Raw genomic sequence first — 11,342 nt, 5'->3', positions numbered from 1 at the left:
TGAGCAGCTTGAGAATACTCAAAGAGAAAGGCAGGAATGGCGTGAACAGGCTGTGAACACTCAAAGAGAACAACAAGAATGGCATGAATGGGGGAAGATAAGCAAAGAGTAATACAGGAATTGAGAGAGCAGGAAGAGAATACACAAAGATCAATAAAGGGATTCATGGAATCCATTAACAAAGAGCTGAAGGAAGTCAGGGAGTCAACAAATGGAATGCTGAATGGAATCCAACAGAAGGAATGGGAGTCCAAGGAAACCATAACCAATCAAATACGTGATTTGAGAATAAACACTGAACCCCAAGTTAAGGAAATAAAGAAGTTCATACAAGATCTAAACCAAAGCTTCAACAAAGAATTTGAAGCCATCAAAGCTGACCAATTAGAAAGAAAATAGATGGAAAACAAAGTAGAAAGTCTTGACAGCAGGTTAGGCCATGCAAAAGATCGAATCTCAGGGATTGAAGAAAGCCTAGATATTACAGAGAAAGAACATATAACCATCCAAGACAAGTCCAAGAAATATGATAGATCTATCCAACACTTGGAAGACACCATCAGAAGGCCTAATCTAAGGATAATGTGTATAGAGGAGCACCTAGAAAGAGAAGTTAATGGTCTAGGAAATTTAACAGGATCCTAGCAGAGAACTTCCCAAACATGCAAAAAGATAGGCCTATTCCGATACAAGAAACTTTTAGAACTCCAAATACAACAGACCAGAATAGGAGATCCCACCGTCACAAAATAATCCACACAGGATCAACTCAGAAACAAGGAAAAGTTCCTTAAAGCTGTGAAAGAGAAAAGGTTAATCACCTATAAAGGGAAACCAATTAGAATCACCTCAGATTTCTCAGCAGAGACAATCAAAGCAAGAAGAGCCTGGAATGATGTATGCCATGCCCTAAAAACAAACAACTATCAACCAAGAATACTGTACCCAGCTAAACTCTCCTTCAAACTGAAGGCCAAATAAAAACATTCCTTAGCTAAGAAAAATGGAAACAATACATATCCACCAAACCAGCCCTACAAAAGATTCTTAAAGATGACCTACACATAGAAACTGCACCCAAATTGAGAATCCAAGAACCACATGAAGAAACCAGAGTTCCCAACCCCCAAGAAGGTGGATAACATGGCAGGACCCCCAAATACCTCTCAGTTCTATCTCTTAACATTAACGGACTTAACTCTCCAATTAATGACATAGACTGTCTAGTTGGATTAAAAAACAAGATCCTTCTTTCTGCTGCCTTCAGGAGTCACATCTTGCCCGTAAAAACAAACACATTTTCAATGTTAAAGGCTGCAGCAAAATCTACAAGGCAAACGGCCCCCATAAATAGGCAAGAGTTGCAATCCTAATATCAGAAAAATAGACTTCAAATTAAAATTCGTGAAAAGAGATAAAGAAGGTTGCCACATATTAATTAAGGGATCTCTCCTTCAGGAGGATATTACAATTCTAAATATCTATTCGCCAAACAATGGAGCACCCAAATTTATCCAAAAAACATGACTTTCCCTCAAATCCCACATAGATCCAAAGACATTAATTGTTGGGGATTTTAACACAACACTCTCCCCACTAGATAGATCAACTCGGTAAAAACTCAACAGAGAGACCGCAGATCTAAATAGATGCATAGATCAACTAGATTTAACAGACATCTACTGAATATTTCACCCAGCAGCATCAGAATACACGTTTTTCTCAGCAGCTCATGGAACATTTTCTAAAATAGAGCACATTTTAGGCCACAAAGCAAACTTGTCCAAATTCAGAAACATTGAAGTTATAACTTGCATTCTCTCTGACCACAAGGGAATAAAATTAGAACTCAAGACCAAAAGCCACCAATGAAACTCCAGTAACACATGGAGGCTGAACAACACACTACTGAATCCCTAGTGGGTCATGGAAGAGATTAGAAAGGAAATTCAAATGTCCATGCTATTCAACAAAAATGAGTACACAAATTACCAGCTCCTCTGGGACACAGCAAAGACTATACTGAGAGGCAAGTTTATAGCTCTGAGCTCCTACATCAACAAATTGGACAGCTCGGGAACTAACAATTTAATGAGACATCTGAACCTCCTTGAATAAGACCAGCAAGATAAACCCCAATCCGGTAGATAGAAAGAAATAATAAAATTTAAATCAGAATTAAATGAATTAGAATCCAAAAAAACTATAGAAAGAATCAACAAAACAAAGAGTTGGTTCTTCGAAAAATTTAACAAATTGACAGACCCTTAGCAAATATTATCAGAAAAAGAAGAGAACACACCCAAATAAACTTAGAGATGAGAATGGAACCATCACCAGAGAATCAACCAAGATTCAGAACATTAAAGGGAATACTTCTCAAAACTTTATGCTAATAAGATTGAGAACATGGCAGAAATGGACATTTTACTAGCAAATATTGACATGCCAAAACAAAAGTAAAGATTAGTTAAACCAGCTTAACAGGCCCATATCAAGCACTGAAATAGAAACAGCAACAAAAGACCTCCCAGCTAAGAAAAGTCCAGAACCAGATGGTTTACAGCGGAATTCTACAAGGCCTTCAAAGCAGAGCTAACACCAATACTCCTCCAACTCTTCAATGAAATTGAAAGAGAAAGTTCACTACAGAACACATTCTATAAGCCATCACAACGCTCATCCAAAAACCAGGCAGGGACTCATCAAAGAAAGAGAACTATAGACTCATTTCTTTGAGGAACATTGATGCAAAACTTCTCAACAAAATATTGGCCAATCAACTTGAACAATTCATCCAAAAAATCATACACCACGATCAAACAGGATTCATTTCAGGGATGCAAAGCTGGTTCAATATACTCAAAACAATTAATATTATTCATCAAATCAACAGGAGCAAGGATAAGAACCACATGGTTATCTCAATAAATGCAGAAAAAGCATTCGACAAGATTCAACACCCCTTTATGATGAAGTTTTTGGAAAAATTAGGAATCCATGGAACATTCCTCAATACAAGAAAGGCTGTATATGACAAATCTACACGCAGCAATATACTTATTGGTGAAAAACTAAAGTCATTTCCTCTTAACTCAGGAACAAGAGAAGGATGTCCACTCTCTCCACTTCTCTTCAATCTAGTTTTAGAATGCCTAGCTACAGCAATAAAACAAGATGCAAACATAAAGGGGATCCAAATAGGGAAAGTGAAGTAAGCCAAGCCCAAAGAATCATAGGTCCCATGGTTTCCCTTATTTGCAATATCTATTATATGTATGAGTCAAGCGCAAAAGGTCAGATAATGTGATGTTAGGAAAATGAACCCTTAGATATGTATTTAAATGTTTTTTTTCTATCATGCATTTGTTTTTAACATATTTATAAGATTTTTTCTTTGTAGCTTTGTATCTCCCTCCCCCACAGTCTAACCATTGCTTTCACTATATTTGATGTTGGTATAATTTGTGAAGGAGATGGGGAAAAACAAGTCGTTTTAGGATACAGGTGGACCCGATGCAACTATGAGAAATATAAGTTGTCATATCAAAAACGAACTTTACAACTTTGGTGCCGGGGCAGGGACGGGGGTCGGATTGGGTCGGAGGTCACGGGGAGGGATGTGAAGGGTAAACAAAGGAGTCTGCAATGCTTGATAAGAAATGTACTCATTATCTTGTCCATGTAATTGTAAACCCTCTGTACAATATGTTCACAAAAAAATAAAAATTAATATTAAAAAAGAAGAGGAAATAAATTTAAAGTTAATTTACTTACAAAAACAAAAAAAAGAAAATATTTAAGTAAAGTTTCAAGGTACTTTCTCCCATAAGAAAAGCAATGTTTGCATTAAAACTATGACAATGAAAAGTATTAATAGGAAATTTTTAGGGACTAGGAAAGTAGCTCAGTGGTAGAGTGCTTGTCTTGAATGCATGATTCCTCAGCACCACATAAGCAGAAAAAGCTGGAAGTGTCACTGTGGTTCAAGTGGTAAAGCACTTGCCTTGAGCTGAAGAGCTGAGGGACAATGCCCATGCACAAAGTTCAGGCCCATGACTGGACTACAAAAAAAAAAAAAAGTAAATGTCAAAAACCTCATGGCTGGGGAAGGCCAAAGGAAGAAAACATAAGATTAGCAGATGGAAATATATATGGTTTTTAAGACCATACATGAAGATGGATATGAATATTTGAACAGAGTCTAGGGTGGAAAAGGGGCTTTTAAGATCATGGTTTATATACAGATCTAAAATCAAGATGTTTCTTCCCTATACACTGCTAATGGGAGTTGGTGAGATCAGCATATATACATGGTCATGGTAGAATTTATAAGATGATACAATGTTCTTGGGAGAAAAAAAAAAAAAGACAAAACTTACCGAACTTTTAAATATACATTGCTGGAACTAAATCAGAAATTTTAAAGTATAAAATTATTAAATTGATACAAATATCCTATTTGTGAAGCAAACCTTTTCCCATGAGAATAATAAAGCCATGCCTGATAGAATAATATGTACCTTCATATTTTGAAAACCATATAGAACACAAAAGATGAACTTTCTGTACTTAGGTATACAGAGCAGTATTCAAACATATTCTGAGTAAGAAAAATTCAATATGACACCCCCTTTGTACAATCTACATGTTAATATACTCAAGGAAATGAAAGGATTTGTACAAGATTAACATTATTAGGTTACGTGTATTCTTAATTTGTAATAGGGAAATTAATAATGATTGATTTCTAAAAACAACACTGAGAAGAAAACAATTGATTATCAAGGGAATGGAAATGAAAAATGAAAAAAATTGAGGTTTGCCCAAATTCAACCTGAGAATTTAACCTAATGTCTTGTTTCACACTTAGAAATGAGTTTTTCGGGTAGAGATATAGATTATATACCCTGAATAATGTTATTGCTAGCACAGAAGTTTATATTTTTGACATAAACATGCTTGATGCTGGTTATTTCAAACAACTTAACAGACCCATATCAAGCACCGAAACAGAAACAGCAATAAGAGACTTCCCACCTAAACAAAGGCCAGGATGGGAAGAATTTACATCTGAATTCTATAAGGCCTTCAAAGCAGTACTCAAACCAATACTCCCCCAACCCTTAAATGAAAGTAAAAGTGAAAGTTAATACCACACTCTTTCTATGAAACCACCATAACCCTCATTCCAAAACCAGGCAGGGACTCATCAAAGAAAAAGAACTCTACATCTTTCTTTGATAAACATTGATGCAAAATTTCTCAACAAATTTTGCAATCAAATTCAATAACTCATCAACAGAATCATACAACATGATCAAACAGGATTCATTACAGGGATGAAAAGCTAGTCCAATCTGCAAAAATCTATTAATATAATTCAACACATCAATAAGAGTAATGATAAGAACCATATCATTGTCTCAATAGATATAGAAGAAGCATTCAATGAAATCCAACATCCCTTTAGGATGAACGGTCTGGAAAAATTAGGAATTCATGGAACATTCTTCAATATAATGAAGGCTGCCTATGACAAACCTATGGGAAAAAAAGCAAAAGAAAAAAGTAAAAACAAAGTAACAAAACAACAACAACAAAAATGAAAAACAGGAAAAAATCTACAGCCTGTATTATACTTAATTTTGAAAAGCTAAAGCCATTTCTTCTAAACTCAGGAATGAGACAAGCATGTCCACTGTCTCTACTTCTCTTCAATTTTGTATTAAAATACCTAGCAAGAGCAACAAGACAAGATACAAATAAAAATAGATTCCAAATAGGGAAAGATGAAGTAAAACACTCTCTCTTTGCAGATGACAAGATCTTGTATTTAAAGAATGCCATGGACTCCACTCCCAAGTTACTTAAGCTGATCTGAAATTTTGGCAAAGGAGCAAGATATAAAGTTAACCCTGAAAAATCAATTACTTTTCTCTATGCCCACAATGCAAAGAGCATGGCTGAAATCAGGAAAGCAATTACTTTTGCAATAGCCCCACCCCTCCAAAAAAATACCTAGGAGTTCAGTGAACTAAAGAAATGGAAGATCTCTATAATGAAAACTTTAAAAACCTGAAAAAGGTAATTAAAGCAGAACAATATATGTAGAAAAATCTCCCATGCTCCTGGATGGGGAGGATTAACATTGTGAAATGGCAATACTGCCAAAGGCTATGTACAAATTCAATGTAATACATATCATTATCCCAACCTCATTTTCAATGAAATCTACCAAAAAAATGCAAAAATTCATATGGAACTATAAAAGACTCCGAATAGCAAAAACAATCCTTAGCAGAAAGAACAGTGGTGGAGGACTATCAACACCAAATTTCAATCTCTACAAAGCCATAGTAAACAAAACAGCTTAGTACTTAGAAGATCAAGATCATACATGAGGGCCAATGGAATAGAACTGAATACCCAGCAATGAACCCATGGACTTATTGCCATCTAATCTTTCATAAGGGAGCTAAAAAAGTAGAATGGAAGACAGACGACCTCTTCTGTAGATGGTGCTGGCAAAATTAAATGTAGATCCTTATATATCACCCTACAACAGAATCAATTCCAAATGGGCCAAAGACCTGGAAGACAAAGCAGATACCCTGAAAAGGTAGGAAGGAACAGGAGAGTCTCTAGAACTCTTTGGTAGAGCCTGAATTTTTTTTAAAAACCCCAAAAGCACAAAAAGTCAAAGAAGGGTTGGATGAATGAGAGTGCATAAAACTTCAGAGCTTCTGCATCACAAAGGACATAGCTAGCAATGTCAATAAAAAGCCAATGGAATGTGAAAAGATCTACACTAGCCATGCAACAGACAAGGGCTCATATCTAAAATATACCAAGAACTAAAAAATTAAATCCCCACAACAAATCCTCAAAGAAACAACCACAAAAAGAATAAGTGGGCTAAGGAGAGACTCTCTGAAGAGGAAATAAAATGGCAAAAAGACACACAAAGAAATGTTCAAATTCTCTAGCCATAAAAGAAAAGCAACAATGAGATGTCCAAGAAATTATGTCGAAAAACGAATTTTACAACTTTGGCTGGGGCATGGGGGGGAGAGTGTAGCGGGGACGAGGGGGGAGATGGGAAGGGGTGGTAAGAGGAAACAGGGAGGCAACAACGCTTGATAAGAAATGTACTCATTACATTGCCCATGTAATTGTAACCACTCTGTATGGTATTTTCACAATAAAAAAAGTGCAAATCAAACAAAATTGAGATTCCATCTCACCACAGTTTGAATGGCTATACACGAGATATCTAATAATAACAGATGTGGGAGGAGATGTGGCCAAAGGGAACCGTGCTTAATTGTTGGTGGGAGTGTACCTTTGTTTACCCATTTTTGAAAGCAGTATGGAGGTTCCCCAAAAGACTACACATAGAGATACCCTATGATCCAGCAATCCCACGTTTGGTTTTTTACCCAAAGGATCACAAACAACGCTTTACTGAAGCTATCAGCACAACTATGTTTATCACAGAACTATTCACCACAGCTAAGTTACGGAACCAATCCAGATGCCCCTTGATAGATGAATGGATCATATATGTGATATATATATATATATATATATATATATATTACTATATATGATACTAATGACATATATATATATAAACTATATACTATATGTGATCATATATCTCATCTATATGTATGTATTTAAATACATGCCTATGCACATATATTCAAATATATAATTACATATAATTACACAATACATATATAATGTAATTCTGTGCCTCCATCAGATGAATGGCATCACCCAATTTGTTAGAAAATGGAAAGACTTGGAAAAAATTTTATTAAGTGAAATAAGTCATGCTCAAATGTCCCATAGGTCCCATGGTTTTCTTTATTTACAATAACTAGCGTATGTCAGCAACAAGCTGAAATGGTCAAAAGCTATGTACATATGACTATAGAAAATGATGCAAAGAGAAATTAACCCCAAGATAGATCCATTAGAAGTTTAATCTTTCGTACTATTGTTTCTAATTTTCTTATAATGTACTATGTGATTTTCTCTGCTTGTTTGTTTGTTCTTCCTCCATGATATAATCCTTTTTTTCAGTCTACTTGATTCATATGCCCTGCATTTTGCCCTGTATCTACAATTTTCTCATTTGAGAAGAGGAAGAGAAATAACAAAATGCAGAAGTAAGGTTACAGGATGACCCATTTTAACAATGAAATGTACAAGACACTATGTTTAAAATGAACTTTACAACTTCATGGGTGGGGAGTTGAGGAAGTGGGGAGGGAATCGATGGTAGGAAAAAAAAGAAAGGAGAATGTAACAATGCTTGATAGGAAAAGTACTCATTTCCTTACTCATGTAACTGTAACCTCTCTGTACATTATATTTACAATAAAAATATATTTAATTTGCAAAACTGCTTAGTGTAACTGAGTTTACCAGAAATGCAATGATAAAATGGTTTGCTAATAATAGAACACAGTCAGTAAGTGTGATTTACCTGGTTTTAATTGAGAAAAACTGCAGATGTGAAAATCCTTGTTTGTTCTCTTAAGTGCTTACATATTGGACTTACTCAAGAGATGAGTAATTAAATTCTATATAAGAATTATATTCTTTCATTCAAAAGCTTTTGCAGAATCCTGACACAAGTGGGTCATACCTTTAATCCCAGTTATCAGAAGGCTAAGATCTGATTATCACCATTCAAACCACACTGATCAGACTGACCCAGAAAACAGGTTTTTCACTTAACCTGAAATAAATAAATAAAGCTGAAGAAATTGGAGGTGTTGTGGCTCAAGTAATAATGTACCAGCCTTGATATCAAGAGCTGAAGAAGAACACAAAGTCGGAATGCAAGCCCCAGTATTGAAAAAAAATAAAGTAGTAATAGTAGTCAAAGCATATTTTGGTGACAATTAACATTTAAGAGCAAAGATACCAAATTGATCCTTATTATAAGTCCAAATAAAAGAAGAGGCGAGTTGAAAACTCAACTTTTTTCTGCTATAACTTTCAAGTGGGATTCAAGGCGAAGCTTCCTCAAAATAAAAACTTCCTGCCTCCTATTTCCATGATCCTTGATTACAGAAATTTTAATATTAGATCAACTTTCATAGGATCAAAAAGAAAAACAAAATAATCACTTTCCTGCATGCATTTCATAGAATTTCCCTCAGACATGTAATGCATTTCAACCAATAAATACTTTCTTCACACAATACCTCTGAAAGAATCCTCCCTTCATGGTTAATGAAAGGTGTCAGTTTCTTCAAAGTGTACAATATTTTATTTTCCCCATGTCTACCAGTCTCCTAAGCTCCATTCTGTTTTCTTGGTGCTTTTTGAGCTCCATAAATAGTGTGGATGATTTTTCAGCCTACACCCAAGTAAAGATGATTCTATCAATACATTTGCTTATGAGAATTTAAGGAAGAAAAAAGGTAGAGTTCCAGAGTGGTACTGTTAAATTATTTTCTTTATAAACATATAATCAATTATACGAGTGGCCATCTGCTTTGTCTCCATGAATTTAATGAATACAGGAAAGGCATTAAATTTAGATTTTATAGAAAGCTTAAATCCAATTACCCAGATAATAGCTTAGGTTTGTCAAAAGTAAGGGAAAAAGTGTAATAATCAACAAGGTAAAGACAAACAAAAATAAACAGGACTACATGTTTCTTGGATAATAAATTGTAAAACTTATGTGGGCTCCAGTGGCATTATTTCAAAATAAATCTCTATTTATTTGAGCATATATGGTATAGAAAGTAGTAAAAAATCAATATCGTTGTAGCAATTGTTTTCTTAAAAAATTGTCTATTTAACTTTGTTCAGCATATCTGGAGTAAGCAATCTTTCTTGCAATCCTTAGAAATAACAGAACTACAATAGAACCATTCAAATTGCCATTGTTATAACACTACTTGATTCTAATATTTAAATAGGAGAACCTTATAAGCTACTTTTTTTCATTATATTTTCTTTTGTTATAAAGGTGTGTGCAGATGGTTTACAGTTACATAAATAAGGTAATAATTACAATCTTGTCAAACATTGTTCGCACTATTCCTACTACTATCCCTCTTCACTCCACTTTACTCCCTCCCAAACATGTTCATTTCCAAAACAGTGTTTTGTGATTACCGTTGTGGAATTGGGTGACAAGGTCAAAAATAATCTACTTTATTAAGATGGAAAAATAATTATATATATATATATATATATATATATATATATATATATATCCTGCAAAACTAAGAATTGTGATGTAAGGAGTGGTTTGGGTGGAAAGGCTTAGAATGGTAAAAGGGGTGACATTGATCAAGACACACTGTGTTCCTAAACTCCTTTGTTGAATGGCATCTCCTTTGTACAGCAACTTTCAGATACTAGAAACAAAAATAAATAAAAAATAAAAGCAATATCTATTATGTTTACCTCAGTGCTAAAGATTGCATGTTTCCACATGAACAAAGCATATACAATACAGTTATTATAGTCTTAATAAATTATATATACATAATTATGGCTAGATATATGCATACGATATACAAATACCCAGAAAGCAAAATAATTAAAGGCAAATTATTCATTTTATTTGTTGATTAGTATGTACAATATTCATAATTTTCACAACTACTCTGGAATTTTCATGAGAAGACTCTTTTTTTAATAAAGCAATACACAGTTACCATTGGTGACTCATCCTGTCATTGAAAGACGGACTTCATTTTTCAGATGGCATGAAATCAAGATACTTGTTAGTTAATAAATCAGAATTTGTGAGACTATTATTGAAGCAATAGCTCTTATAAATATGAGATAAAACCGTACATAACCATTACATTTATTGGACTATACTTCTCTATGTGCATAGAAGATGGTGTGACTTAGGGAAATAACATTTAAACTGAAATAATTGAGTAATGGACAAAAGTGTAATGAAAAACCAATAGGCCATGTGCAGGCTAAGAGTTGAAAAAAGTGATACTCTCCATTTACAGAACCTTTTTTTGTTTGTTTGTTTTTTTCTTTGTTGTGTTTTATTTTTGATAAAGAAAAATGTCTTCCAACATAGGGCAAAATAATAAATATCAAGTTATTATCACATAAAAATAATTCTAAATCAAAATATATTTTTTCAATTTCTACTTAAGCACAAAAGTTTAAAACTATTTGCAGTACTATTTTTAAAAATACAAAATGAAATTTAAAAAAGTAGATATTTTACAGAAGAGAGAGCATTGGATTTAAATCTGCAGAATAAGCTGAGAATATTAAAAAATTAGGTTCTACTCAGGAAGACTGAGTTTCTTTCAGTCCTCATTTTACAT

This window comes from Dipodomys spectabilis, unplaced genomic scaffold (genome assembly GCF_019054845.1).
Source record: "Dipodomys spectabilis isolate Male_0828 unplaced genomic scaffold, ASM1905484v1 ptg000607l, whole genome shotgun sequence".
NCBI lineage: Eukaryota > Metazoa > Chordata > Mammalia > Rodentia > Heteromyidae > Dipodomys > Dipodomys spectabilis.
This window is presented reverse-complemented; position numbering follows the sequence as displayed.